This window comes from Hordeum vulgare, chromosome 4H (assembly GCF_904849725.1).
Source record: "Hordeum vulgare subsp. vulgare chromosome 4H, MorexV3_pseudomolecules_assembly, whole genome shotgun sequence".
In the NCBI taxonomy this organism is placed as follows: domain Eukaryota; kingdom Viridiplantae; phylum Streptophyta; class Magnoliopsida; order Poales; family Poaceae; genus Hordeum; species Hordeum vulgare.
This window is the reverse complement of record NC_058521.1, coordinates 111596902-111612328: the sequence shown is the minus strand read 5'-3', so window position 1 is coordinate 111612328 and position 15427 is coordinate 111596902.

Here is a 15427-nt window from a genome sequence, read left to right as displayed (position 1 = left end):
TTTCTAGCCGTTGTGTGCTAGTGAGAGCACTGGCTGGTCAAGGGGGGCAGGTTTCACTAGTGTTGTCAGCCCTGATCTGTGGCACAAATTGAGGTTCTTGTCTCTTGTGCTTTGAACTAGGGAGGGGCCAGTTGACTGGGTGTTTAGGTTGATCTGAGGCACTAATACACCAAGTTTGAGGCTTTGCCATTGGGTAAAACAGTGCTAGGTGGGGTTTTACCTTCCTGTCAGAAGGTATTCGACAGTGGTTTGGGGTTCTTCCACTCCACCACTGGAACTGCAACTTAACAAGTTTGGTCTTGGGGTTAAAGTAGGGGTTTTCACCAATTTTGAACTCCATTGAACAAGTTTAGCTTTGTAAACTTGAAAATGCATCGAAGTGGCCAGATCTGTCCCCTCCAAAGGGAGTGTGACTAAACAGAGTCTTACAAATCTCATTTTTGGTGTGGAGTCCTCATTTGAGGTGCCAAACACCCGTGCAAAGTTTCAGCCCCATTGGACAAACTTTGCTATGTAGAGTTGTTCCAACTCTATTCTAGACAGGGAAGGTTTTAGGCTCATTTGGTGACCTTCCCCACCTTGGATCAAGGTGAGATTTTATGTGGACACCAAACATGGCTTGGGGAGGCTCCTGTAATTTAATGGGATTTTATTGAGAGTATTTCCTTTGGAAATATCTAGAAAGGCTAAAACAGACAGGAATGGATTTCAGGGTTTTATTCAAATAATTGTAATATAAAATAGGGTTGAAAATCTTATATATGGAAAATATATGTCCTTCTGAGTATCCATGATTTTACTCAGAATTTTCTAAGGCAGAGAAGCATTTTTCCTTGTGGGAATATCATTCCTAGCCTTAGAAACAGACATGTATTTAAAATATAAAAATAATGTTTTAAATCATTAATTAATTTTTTTAGTAAATAACAATAGTATTTGAGTTCAGATCACTAATTTTGGTTGGGAGTGCTACTAGGCATCATGAGCTAGTAGTGTAACCCAAGCAAGGTAGAGGTGATCTCGTGTCAAAGAAAAAGAGTTTTGGAAATTCATTTAAAAATAAATTTATCATGGGTTTTGGATCAACAAGCAAACAAGCATACATTCATACAAGGCATTCATTGCATTCACAACATCATTAGAAAAAGTTTTAACAAGCTCTGATTTTTGCAACTTAAAACATTGGTGGTGAAAAACAGGGTGTGACAGATAGTCTCATATGTGGGTCGACTGGCGCTTGGGTACTGCCCTTACTTGGACAAGCATCCCACTTATGATTAACCCCTCTCGCAAGCATCCGCAACTACGAAATAAGAATTAAGACAAAGTCTAACCATAGCATTAAACTAGTGGATCCAAATCAGCCCCTTACGAAGCAACGCATAAACTAGGGTTTAAGCTTCTGTCACTCTAGCAAACCATCATCTACTTACTACTTCCCAATGCCTTCCTCTAGGCCCAAATAATGGTGAAGTGTTATGTAGTCTACGTTCACATAACACCACTAGAGGAAAAACAACATACAGCACATCAAAATATCGAACGAATACCAAATTCACATGACTACTGATAGCATGACTTATCCCATGTCCTCAGGAACAAAAGTAACTAATCAGAAAGCATAATCATATTCATGACCAGAGAGGTATTGAGTAGCATCGAAGATCTAAACATAAACTCTTCCACCAAGTAATCCAACTAGCATCAACTACAAAGAGTAATTAACACTACTAGCAACCTTACAAGTACCAACCGGAGTCGCGAGACGGAGATTGGTTACAAGTGATGAACTAAGGTTTGGAGATGAGATGGTGCTGATGAAGATATTGATGGTGATGAGTCCCCACCAATGATAGGAGTGTTGGTGATGACGATGGCGACGATTTCCCCCTCCGGGAGGGAAGTTTCCCCAGCAGGATCGTCCTGCCGGAGCTCTAGATTGGTTCTGCTCAAGTTCCGCCTCATGGCCGCGGCGAATCCTGCGAAAAGCCTCCTCTTGATTTTTTCCAGACCGAAACCCTTCTTGTAGCAAAAGAGGGGGGGCAGTGGGCCAGCAGGGAGCACACAAGCCCCCTAGGCGCGGCCAGGGGGTGGCCGCGCCTAGCAGGCTTGTGGCCACCTGCTGGCGCCCCTCTGGCACTTCTTCGGCCCAGTATTTTTTTATAAATCCCGAAAAAAATCCTCGTTGATTTTTACGGCGTTTGGAGTAGCGCAGAATAGGTATCCCAAACTTGCTTCTTTTTCAGGCCAGAATTCCAGCTGCTGGCATTCTCCCTCTTCATGTAAACCTTGCAAAATAAGAGAGAAAAGGCATATGTATTGTACCGTGAAGTGGAATAATAGCCCAAGAAGCGATAAATATCAACATGAAAGCATGATGCAAAATGCACGTATCAACTCCCCCAAGCTTAGACCTCGCTTGTCCTCAAGCGAAAGCCTAGATCAATAAACATGCCCACATGTTTAGGGAGAGAGGTGTCGACAAAACAAGATACGAACATGCAGGCATCATGATCATGATTAGAACAACAATACCAACATATAATCTCTCCTGCTAAAGTGACAGTTCCTTCACAAAGTAAAGCATGGATCAAGAACCTTACCGAGAAGTAACAACCGATAGCCTTTAGTCATTGAAGCAATTGCAATTTATCACAACATCAGAAATAGTCAAATAATAGCTTGTAAAGCAAATCCACATATTCAATCATCCTTTCGTTCTCTACAATTGCTAAAACTCACGTGGTACTCACGAGATCAAAGTTTCAGCTAGACACAAAGAAAGATCGGGGCTTATAGTTTTGCCTCCCAACCATTTACCTCAAGGGTAATGTCAACAATAATAATTCATGAATACTTACCTCCAAGTTGACATATGAATATAGATCTTTCCCCAGAATATGACGTTAGCCAAGACAAAGGCGAAATAAGGAATTGGTGAAGATCACCATGATTCTTTCAAGGGCAAAAAGTAAAGGTACAAGATAGGCCCTTCGCACAGGGAAGCAGAGGTTGTCATGCGCTTTTGAGGTTTGGATGCGTATCCTCTTAGTACGGAGGAACGTCACTTTATATTGCCTCCCATGATAAAGAACTTTATTATGCAATATGTCGCTTTTATGTCTTCCTCATCACAAGTTCGTACAAAGCTTATTTTCCACACACTAATAGATCATACATATTAGGGAGCATTTTTTATTGCTTGCACCTATGACAACCTACTTGAGGGATCTTATTCAATCCGTAGGTAGGTATGGTGGACTCTCATGGCAAAACTGGGTTGAAGGTTTATGGATGCACAAGTAGTATCTCTACTTGGTGCTGGAGTTTTGGCTAATATGAGGTGGAAGCAATCGTCACATGCTTAGGGATCTCTAGTCATATAACATTGTTCAGAACCAAGCAAACACAATTCATTATGTTGTCTTCCTTGTCCAACATCTACTTCTAGGCATGTAATAGTTTAGTGAGTGTTCACAAACACACATGGTGTCAAAGATGATATATTTATATGTGAACCTCTCCTTCTTTATCACTTCCTATTAATTGCAACAATGACCAAGGTCTACGTTTGTCTACCCTCAACAAGTTTCAACCATTATTCTTTTTATATGTGAAGCCATCACTTTCCATAAGATCATTACATGATCTTTCATGCTTTTGTTCTTTTCTCAATCTTTTGATCATGGCAAGAGGCAAAGCCCTCAACTAAGACACTCTTTATTATATGGCTCACGAGCTCGAATACATTGGGGTGACACAAAGCAAAACTCAAGACTAAAACACTAAGACTTTTAAACTACTAGAGAAAGAGAAAACTAAAAGGAACAAACTAAAACAAAGGTAAAGGCAAAAGATGTGATGGTGATACGATACTGGGCCAACTCCCCCAAGCTTGGCACAAGCCAAGGGGATTGCCCATACCCATGCTTAGTTGTCTTCCTTTGGAGGTGATGGTGGTGGAGTTGTTGCAACATGGGTTTGATCATCCGTCTTCCAAGGCATAGGTGCTCCATCATGGAAATATGAACGAGTCTCTCGAATCCTCAAATCTGCAGCCAACCATATTGATTTAAATTTATACTCATACTCACAGTTTTGGTTCTGCAGGTCATAGATCTGGGCTTGGAGGTGATCAATCATGTCATAGAGCCTGGAGAGGTGCTTCCCAATGTCATTGGCATCGATCCTGTGCTTGCTGGTGAAATCCGTGATCATTATGTGGTTGGCGTTGAGTCCACGCTCCACCATCCCTTGGCTCTTGAAGACTTGTTTCTCCATTGCTTCGAGCCTCACCTCCATGCTTCCAGTCTTCTTAGGCCCCTCAACATCACGGATGTGCAACATCCCCTCACACATCTTGATAGATTGAGGGTGTTGCAGCACTCCCGTGAGGTAGGGATTGATGACCTTCTCGAAGATCTTGTCCTTCGGAGCTTTTGGGGACGTCATAGCAATCTAGATCTGCAACAGAAACAGGCTCGAAACGAAAACAGAGAAAATGTGCGTGATATAAGGGTCAGACCTTTCAGGAGAATATATAATGACTTTTTCCAAACCAGAAGGAGTACTCTGCACGAAAACGGAGTCCGGGAGGCACACGAGGTGGCCACAAGCCCCCCCCCCCAGGCGCGGCCAGGGGGTGGGCCCGCGCCTGGGAGGCTTTGTCGCCTCCTTGCGCGCTTTCCAGACTACTTCCAATTTTTCTATTTTTTCAAATATTCCAAAACGGAGAAAAAATTCCTACTGGAAAAGTTTTGGAGTCTCTTTTCTTAACGAATCACATACCTCTTCGTTTTCGGAGTCTGCAACAGGATGATAAATATCCCTTAGGTATTCTTCCGAGTTATGGTATTGATAATATTGCTTTCAACATTTATGGGAGTACATGAGATATAATGCTTGATTCTCTGCCCATTTACCACTCTCGGACAATTACCTTCCGTGTTGTGGATCTTGATAGCACCGGAACGATATACTTCCTCAAGAATATAGGGACCTGATACGTCTCCATCGTATCTACTTTTCCAAACTCTTTTGCCCTTGTTTTGGACTCTAATTTGCATGATTTGAATGGAACTAACCTGGACTTACGCTGTTTTCAGCAGAATTGCCTTGGTGTTATTTTTGTGCACACATCAAAGTTCTCCAAATGTCCTGAAAATTTACGGGGAGCAGTTTTGGAAAATAAGAAAAATATCTGCGCCAAGTTCCACCTCAGGGGGTGGGCTAGTGGGCCACAAGCCCTGGCTCCGCCACCACCCCCCTGGTGGCGGTGGGCAGGCTTGTGGGGCCCACATGGCTCTGCCGCCCCCAATCTCGGGTCTATAAGATCCCTTTCGTCCCAAAAAAAATAAAAAAGAGAAGTTTTCATCGCGTTTGCGATACGCAGGCGCCACCACCACCTGTTCTTCATCTGTAGGGCAGATATGGAGTCCGTCTTGGGCTCCGGAGAGGGGAAATCGTCGCCATCGTCATCATCAACCTTCTTCCCTCTCCATTTCCATGAAGCTCTTCGTCGTTCGTGAGTAATCTATTCGTACGCTCGCTGGGCGGTGATGAGTAGGATGAGATCTATCATGTAATCGAGTTAGTTTCGATGGGGATTGATCCCTAGTATCCACTACATTCTGAGATTGATGTTGCTACTACTTTGCCATGCTTAATGCTTGTCACTAGGGCCCGAGTGCCATGATTTCAGATCTGAAATTATTATGTTGTCACCAATATATGTGTGTTTTAGATCCGATCTTGCAAGTTGTAGTTACCTACTATGTGTTATGATCCGGCAACCCTGGAGTGACAATAACTGGAACCAATCCCGGTGATGACCATAGTTTGAGGAGTTCATGTGTTCACCAAGTGCTAATGCGTTGGTCCGGTTCTTTATTAAAAGGAGAACCTTAATATCCCGTAGTTTCCTTTTGGACCCCACTGCCACGGGAGGGATGGACAATAGATGTCATGCAAGTTCTTTTCCCTAAGCACGTATGACGACACACGGAATGCATGCCTACATCACATTGACTAACGGGAGGTAGCCACATATCTCTCCGTGTTATATCTGTTGCATGATGAATATCATCCAAACAAATCATCGACCCATTGCCTACGAGTTTGTCCTACTCATGTTACTTGTCTTGCTCTGCTGCTGCTACTACTACTGCTGCTACTGCTGTTTCTTGTCTTGCTCTGCTGCTGCTGCTACTACTGTTGCTACTGTTTTTACTTGTCTTGCTCTGCTGCTGCTGCTACTACTGTTGCTACTGTTGTTATTTGTTTTGCTCTGCTGCTGCTGCTACTGTTGCTAAAACTGTCACTTGCTACTCTTGCTACTTGCTACTGCTGTCACTACTGATGTTCCTTGCTGCTGCTATTGCTCGTTACACTGCTGCTACCTGCTACACTTTTGGTTCGCTGGACGTTGACGGGAACTGACAATTTCCGTCGACGGGCAACTTGGTGCCATTGATACAATCATTAGGAATAGTCTGCCGTTAACACATCGTTTCTAACACCGTCGTTATCATACTACTTTGCTATTACTTCTATGCTTGCAGATACTAATATTTCACGTGTGTTTGAATCTGACAAATTCAGCTGCTAATACTCGAGAGTATTCTCTCACCTCTTGTCTGGTAAACCAACAAATTTGGGTCGAATACTCTACCCTCAAAAAGTGCTCCGAACCCACGCGTTGGTGGGCCATCAACAACATTCTTCTAGTTTCGTTGCCGGGGAGTGCTCGCAGCATTCTTCTGGTGCCGTTGCAGGGGAAGGTTTGTTGTCATCAACATTCGTCTAGCCATCGCCAGAAATTGCAATCAGGACCTTCCCATTTAGAGAGAAGCTTGCCTACAAAAAATCTTTAACGAGAATTATATAGCAAGACATAATCACCTACATTGAACTCATGCTTTTGTATCCTTTTATCATGCCACCTCTTAACCTTTTCTTCGAACAACTTGGCATTTTCATATGCCTGAGTCCTCCATTAATCAAGCGAGCTAATGTCAAATAACCTCTTCTCCATTGCTTCGAGCCTCGCCTCCATGCTTCCAGTCTTCTTAGGCCCCTCAACATCACGGATGTGCAACATCCCCTCACACATCTTGATAGACTGAGGGTGTTGCAGCACTCCCGTGAGGTAGGGATTGATGACCTTCTCGAAGATCTTGTCCTTCGGAGCTTTTGGGGACGTCATAGCAATCTAGATCTGCAACAGAAACAGGCTCGAAACGAAAACAGAGAAAATCTGCGTAATATAAGGGTCAGACCTTTCAGGAGAATATATAATGATTTTTTCCAAACCAGAAGGAGTACTCTGCACGAAAACAGAGTCCGGGAGGCACACGAGGTGGCCACAAGCCCCCCAAGCGCGGCCAGGGGGTGGGCCCGCGCCTGGGAGGCTTTGTCGCCTCCTCGCGCGCTTTCCGGACTACTTCCGGCATTTCCGGACGTTTACCGATATTACCTATTCTTTGACATTCGTCACAAGACAAGACAAACTTACGGGCATCCTTGAAGATAGTGGGCCAATAGAAACCTGATTGCAATACCTTGTGTGCGGTTCTATCTCCCGCATGGTGTCCTCCGTAGGCCTCGGAGTGACACTTCTGTAGGATCTGTCCCTGTTCATGTTCAGGTACACAACGTCTAATAACACCATCTACTCCTTCCTTATAAAGGTGAGGATCATCCCAAAAGTAATGTCTCAAGTCAAAGAGGAATTTCTTCTTTTGCTGGTATGTGAAACTAGGTGGTATCTACTTGGCAACGATATAGTTTGCATAATCAGCATACCACGGTGCACTACATGAAGTATTGATGACATTCAATTTCTCATCAGGAAAACTATCATCAATAGGTTGTGGGTCATCAAGAACGTTCTCCAACCTAGACAAGTTATCTGCTATGGGGTTATCAGCACCCTTCCTGTCGACAACATGCAAATCAAATTCTTGTAGCAAAAGAACCCATCTGATAAGTCTAGGTTTAGCGTCTTTCTTCTCCATGAGGTACTTAATAGCAGCGTGATCAGTGTGAATAGTGACTTTGGAATCAACTATGTAAGACCTGAACTTTTCACATGCAAACACGACTTCTAAAAATTCCTTTTCTGTAGTAGCATAGTTTCTTTGTGCACTGTCTAGAGTTTTACTAGCATAGTGAATAACATTCGGCTTCTTATCAACTCTTTGCCCTAGGACAACACCAACAGCATAATCACTAGCATCACACATGATATCAAAAGGTAAGTTCCAATCAGGTGGTTGAATAATAGGCGTAGTTATCAAGGCCTTAAGTATTTCGAAGGCTTCCTCGCAATCATCGTCAAAAACAAAAGGAATATCCTTTTGCAAGAGATTGGTAAGAGGCCTAGAAATCTTAGAGAAGTCTTTAATGAACCATCTATAGAAACCAGCATGACCAAGGAAACTTCTTATACCTTTGATATCTGTGGGGTATGGCATTTTCTCGATTGCATCAACCTTAGCCTTATCGACTTCAATACCTCTTCCAGAAATTTTATGTCCTAAGACGATGCCTTCATTAACCATAAAGTGGCACTTCTCCCAATTCAAGACAAGATTGGTATCTTTACATCTCTGTAAGACCCGATCAAGGTTGTTGAGGCAATCATCAAAACAAGACCCGTAGACGGAGAAGTCATCCATGAAAACTTCAACAATCTTTTCACAAAAGTCAGAGAATATGGCCATCATACATCTTTGAAATGTGGCAGGTGCATTGCATAAGCCAAAAGGCACACGTCTATAAGCAAAGGTACCGGAAGGGCAGGTGAAAGTGGTTTTCTCCTAATCAGATCGTGCAACTGGTATTTGGGAGAAACCAGAATAACCGTCTAGAAAGCAGAAGTGTGTATGTTTAGACAGTCTTTCTAGCATTTGGTGGATAAAAGGCAAAGGGTAATGATCTTTCCTAGTGGCTTTATTCAATTTCCTAAAATCGATCACCATCCTATAGCCAGTAATAATCTTGTGTGGGATCAATTCATCCTTATCATTAGGGACAACGGTAATTCCTCCCTTCTTAGGGACACAATGCACCGGACTTACCCAATCACTATGAGCAATAGAATAAATAATACCTGCTTCACTACAGGAATCACCTACTTTGCCGTCTGCCATCACAGACAGCAAAGACAATATCCCGGACGGCAAAGACAATACCACGGACGGCAAAGATTGTCACGGCCGGCAAAATTTCTGCGTCAGCCTACGACGGCATAGGAACTTCTTTGCCGTCTGCCCGCGCAAGGCGGACGGCAAAGCTCTTTGCCGTCAGCTTTCCTTAGGAGCAGTCGGCAAAGCGCTTGAGACGGCAGCCGACAGGCGTTGCCTCCATTAGGGGTTAACGGAGGCTTTGCCGTCTGCCTCCCCCTCCATCTTTGCCGTCTGCCTCCCCGCCCATCTTTGTCGTCTGCTTTCTCGTCCCCTCCCCTCCCCCTCCATCTTTGTCGTCTGCCTCCCCGTCCATGTTTGCCGTCTGCCGGGTCCTCCCCTCCCCCCTCTCTCCACTCTTTGCCGTCTGCCTCCTCCTCCCCTCTCCTTTGTGCCCTCTTCTTTGCCGTCTGCCCCCCAGGAAGCAGACGGCAAAGAGACTATATGGCCAGCTGCTACTGCCCAGGTTGCATAGCTGGGCACCACGTGGCACCTTTGCCGTCGGTCAGCTAACGGCAAAGGCCTTTGCCATCAGCTGGCAGACGGCAAAGAGCCTATATTGTCACATTTTTATTTATTTTTTCTATTTCCCAGCACATATACATATAATTCATAGCACATATATCATAAATAGGTCACAACACATATATGATATACATATAAAGCTCATCAATGTCATTTGTTCATCAACGTACATCCCATATATCAAAAGAACCAACACATACAAAGTTTCATCCATATATACATACATATAGTTGCACATATATTGTTCATCCATATATACATATACATATAGTTCCACATTCTTCATTAACTCAAGTAAAAACGGAAACTAAAGCACTCCAACGCCAGCTTCCATGCATGTAGTACATCCAATCTGCAAAATGGGAATAAGAAAGTCAGAAGAAGAAGAACAACAACATATATATGACAAATAAGCTAAATTGAAGAAGAAAGAGAAGAAGCAAGTAGAGAACAAGGAGAAGAAAAACAAGAAGGAGGAGGAGGAGGAGGGGAAGGAGAAGGAGAAGGAGAAGGAGGAGGAGAAGAAGAAAAAGAAGAGAAGAAGAAGGAGAAGAAGGAGGAGAAGAAGGAGAGAAGACGAAGGAGAAGAAGGAGGGCTCCTTCTCCTTCTTCTCCTCCTTCTCCTTCTTCTTCTCTTCTTCTCCTCCTCCTTCTTCTTCTCCTCCTTCTCCTTCTCTTCTTCTTCTCTTATTCTTCTTCTTCTTCCTTCTCCTTGTTTTTGAGCTAAATGGGCTAATTATGTCATTTTAGAGGAAAACAAGCTAAGTATATAATATTCATGAGCTAACCAAGGTTCTTATGCCATTTTGAGCTTATTATGGTAGTTTGGAGCTAAATGGGCTAATTATGTCATTGTTGGGTTAATTAAAGCAAGGATAATATGAAAGAGGAGAAGAAAAAGGAGGAGGAGAAGAAGAAGAAGAAATCAAGAAGAGGGAAGAGGAGGAGAAGGAGGACGAGGAGAAGGACTAGAAGGTCCATGGCCTTCTCCTCCTCCTCCTCCTCCTCCTCCTCCTTCTCCTTCTTCTCTTAGTCTTCTTCTCTTCTTCTTCTTCTTCTATCTTTTCATTTTGCCTATTTCTTCTCCTCTTCTCCTCTTGTTGGAGCTAAATTACCTAATTATGTCTTTTTTGAGCTAAATGTTCCAATTATGTCATTTTAGAGGAAAACAAGCTAAGTATATAATATTCATGAGCTAACCAAGGTTCTTGTGCCATTTTGAGCTTATTATGGTATTTTGGAGCTAAATGGGCTAATTATGTCATTGTTGGGTTAATTAAAGCAAGGATAATATGAAAGAGGAGAAGAAAGAGGAGGAGGAGGAGAAGATGAAGAAATCAAGAAGAAGGAGGAGGAGGAGGAGGAGAAGGATAGAAGGTCCTTGGCCTTCTCCTCCTCCTCCTCCTCCTCCTCCTCCTCTCCTTCTTCTCTTCTTCTTCTTCTTCTTCTTCTTTCTTCTCATTTTGCCTATTTCTTCTCCTCTTCTCCTCTTGTTGGAGCTAAATTACCTAATTATGTCTTTTTTGAGCTAAATGGGCTAATTATCCCATTTTAGAGGAAACAAGCTAAGTATATAATATTAATGAGCTAACCAAGGTTCTTATGCCATTTTGAGCTTATTATGGTATTTTGGAGCTAAATGGACTAATTATGTCATTGTTGGGGAAATTACCCTGCTGCATGGACATGCACCTACCACGCAAAGTTCGCAGGTCCAGAAGTTGCCCTTTTGGTCCAGAGGACTTTCCAGGTTACCTATACTACTTTTCAGTTTATATAAAACTTTTCGATATTTTCTACATTTGAGGATGGCAATATTATTTAAGTTGTCCTGTTTTGCTCCGGTACCAATAAATATAGACGATACATTATTTTGACAAACTTGATTTCAACAAAAGAACATGTGATCTTCTTTGAAGTAGTCTTGAACCTAAGCAATAATGATGGGCGAATAAACTAACAGAATCTACCACTAAATCTACTAATTAACTAACAGAATCTACCACTAAAACTACTAATTAATTCCAAAAAACTAAATACCAAACATGTGATCTTCTTTTTGTCTTCTCCTCCTCCTATTCTTCTTCTTCTTCTTCTCCTCCTCCTCCTCTTCTCCTCTTCTCCTCCTCCTCCTCCTCTTCTTCTTCTTCCTATTCTTTCTAGTAAGCTAACTAACTAACTAACCTATCGCTAAACCTAGATAGCACTAAACAGCAAAAAAAACTAACAAAAGCAGAGTCTACCACTATAACAAAAACAGAATCTACCACTAAGTAACTAAAAAAGAATCTAGCTACCACTAAATACCAAACAATAAAAAATCAACTTCTTCTTCTTTTCTCTCTTCTTCTCCTTCTTATTTTTTTCTTATTCTCTTCTTCTCTTCTTCTTTACTTCTTCTCCTTCTTATTTTTCTGTTCTCTTCTTCTTCTTTTTCTTCTTCTTCTCCTCCTTATTTTTTTCTTCTCCTCTTCTTCTTCTTCTTCTTCCTCTCCTTTTTGCCAAAGGTACGAAAGAGATACCCGTTGATGTTGTATTTCTCAAATGAACGGACCTTATAGTCAAAACCATTAGCGACTTGTCTCAATTCGGCGTCCATAGACTGTGAATTAGCCTACAAGTTTAATACGAAACGGTTGTTGCATTAGCCGCAAGTTAGACCAAGAATGAAATGGTCCATTATTGATAATTACCATTTGTTTGAACCAAGAGATGAAACCGGGATAGCCGCCTCCTGTCTTTGACAGAAGCTCATACTCTTCGACGGAATCATTTTCGATCACCGCTCCATCCGAGAATTTGACGACGTAACGGCTGTTTGAAATATCCGGGAATAAGAGCAGTTCAAATGAATTAGAAGTTATGGGAAAATGTGCCGAGAACTCACTCGATGTACGGCCGCACTTCTGTTAGGTTGTTGAAGATATACAACGAAATGTTCCGCCATTCTTCGATATCCAACGTTATTGGTTTCGAAGCACCGGCTGGTGCGAGCTTCCCTTTGAATAGGCTGAGGTTGGACCCACCTTTTTTAGGGTCTCCATCATTGTGCCGAGGCTTCGGATTATGCAAATGATGATTTTTGGCTTCGTAGTGTGCTGTCACAAAGTTTGCCACCTCCTTAGTAATGAATGCCTCAGCCAGCGATGCTTCAATTCTACGCTTATTTTTACATTTAGCTCGAAGGGTCTTCTGCATCCTCTCAGTTGCATAGCACCAACAATCTTGCACGGGCCCACCCAATCTTGCCTCGGTCGGTAGATGTAAAATCAAATGCTGCATTGTATTAAAGAAGCCCGGTGGAAAGATCTTCTCTAACATACACAACAACTCCGGTGCAAACTCCTCCATGTCTTCTACCACGCCAGGCAACAATTCTTTCGCACAAAGAACATGGAAGAAATAGCTCAGCTCCGCCAGTACTAGCCATTCATCCTCAGGAATAAAGCCACGTAACATCACCGGCATTACCCGCTCTAGCCATATGTGCCAATCATGACTCTTGAGACCAAAGATTTTTAATTTTTCAAGACTCGCTCCCCTCTTTAGATTCGCTACATACCCATCGGGGAACATCAAGTGCATTTTGACCCACAAGATAATTTCCCTCATAGCTGGCCTTCCAAAATTGAACCAGGCCTTTGGCTTCGACCACTTCTGCTTTCCTTTGCCTTCTCGCATGTTTTGTAACGGTCTATGACATAGTGTCTCTTGATCGACTCTAGCCTTAATATTATCCTTTGTCTTCCCATCTATGTCGAACAATGTACCAAAAATATCCTCTCCGATATTCTTTTCAGTGTGCATCATGTCGATATTGTGTGGAAGAAGGAGGTCTTTGAAGTAAGGCAGATCCCAGAAGCATGGCTTGTGAGTCCAAGCATGTTTTGAATTATACCCCTTTAAATACCCTGGACGCTCTGGATCAGGCTCAAAGGCTTTTAACTGGTCCAGGATCTGTTGGCCTATGAATGCAGCTGGTGCCAAGTTTTTGACAACTTTACCTTTGGTAAAGTTCTTCTTGTCTTTTCTGAACTGATGGTCAGGATCCAGGAACTGTCTATGCAAGTCAAAGCAAGAATACTTCCGACCCTCCTGCAACCAATGAAACTGAAGAGCTGCCTTGCATTGGCGGCACGGGAACCTTCCATGCACACACCATCCAGAGAATAGCGCATACGCTGGCAAGTCATGCATAGAGTACATGTACCACACATGCATTTTGAAGTTTTCTTTTCTAGCGGCATCGTATGTCTTGACCCCATTTTCCCAAGATTCTTCCAATTCATCCTTAAGCGGTTGCAGGTACACATTCATATTCTTCCCCGGATAATTGGGCCCTGGAATTATCAACGTCATAAATATGTTCTTTCTTTGCATAATCTGCCCGGGGGGGAGATTGAGTGGAATGACAAATACAGGCCAACAACTGTATTGGGTTGCCATCATGCCGAAGGGATTAAAACCATCCGTGGCGGCGCGGACTCGAGGATTCCTTGGATCTGCCGCTTTATCCTGATGCAATCCATCGAAATGTTTCCACGCTTCCCCATCCGATGTGTGTACCATCATCTTATTCCCATCCGCATCTAGTTCGGTTCTTTTGCCCAATTTGTGCCATGTCATCTGTCTGGCTGTCTCTTCGACCATGAAAAGACGTTGAAGTCTTGGTACGATTGGCATATACCGAAGAACACTAACTGCGATTTTGGTCTGCCTCTTCTCACCCATACCGTTGTCTACCACAAGATACCTGCAAGACTCGCAATTGGGACAATAGTCCAAGTGTGCATACTCCTTCCTAAATAAGACACATCCTTTCTCACATGCATCTATCTTCTCATAGGGCATCTTAAGTACACGAAGTATTTTGTCCGACTGGTACAGGTTTGCAGGCATGACATGGCCTTTGGGTAGGAAACGTCCAAATAGTGTCATCATCGTGTCGTAGCATTCTCTTCCCAAGTTGAACTGAGCCTTCAGAGCCATTACTTATGCAATTGCATCCAGCTGACACAGCTCAGTGTGCTCATGGAGAGGACGTTTTGAAGACTCCAACATTTCATAAAAGGCCTTTGCAGATTCCTCCATCTCATCTTCCGAATCCCGAGCATCATCAAAGTCTTGCACCATGTCTTCGATCCCAGTACCATGCTCGTCCGTGCGACGACAGACCACCTCAGCTCTTGTGCGTTGTATAGACTCACCATGAAATGTCCACACCGTATAATTAGGCTTAAAAACCCTCCTCCGCAGGTGTTTAATCATTACAGCCTCTGTCATCTTTTTATAGTTGTCGCATCCAGGACAGGGGCAATAGTTTCTTTCCTGGCCATTTGCGAATGCGGCTTTCACAAATTCCTTTGTTTTTAAAAACCATTCTTTCGTCATCTCTTTCTGACTAGGGTGACCGGTATACATCCACGCACGATCACTCATCTTGCGTAGCTACTAAAGACAGAAGAAATATATTTATATATAATTTAGCATTTATATTCATCGGTTAATCAGGTTCGCCATTTTTATTACGTCCAGGCAAACTCCACGCTAATAGGTAAAGATAGGTCCTAATCTCACCCAAGTATGTGTAGATTCGGTTCGTTTTACCATGCTCTGCTCCGGATCCAACGCAAAATTTCGGCAGCACCTCCCCGCTGTTCTCTTGATACACGTCTCTGCAATAAACAGAGAGGATGTGCATCCGGAGAACAACAGGG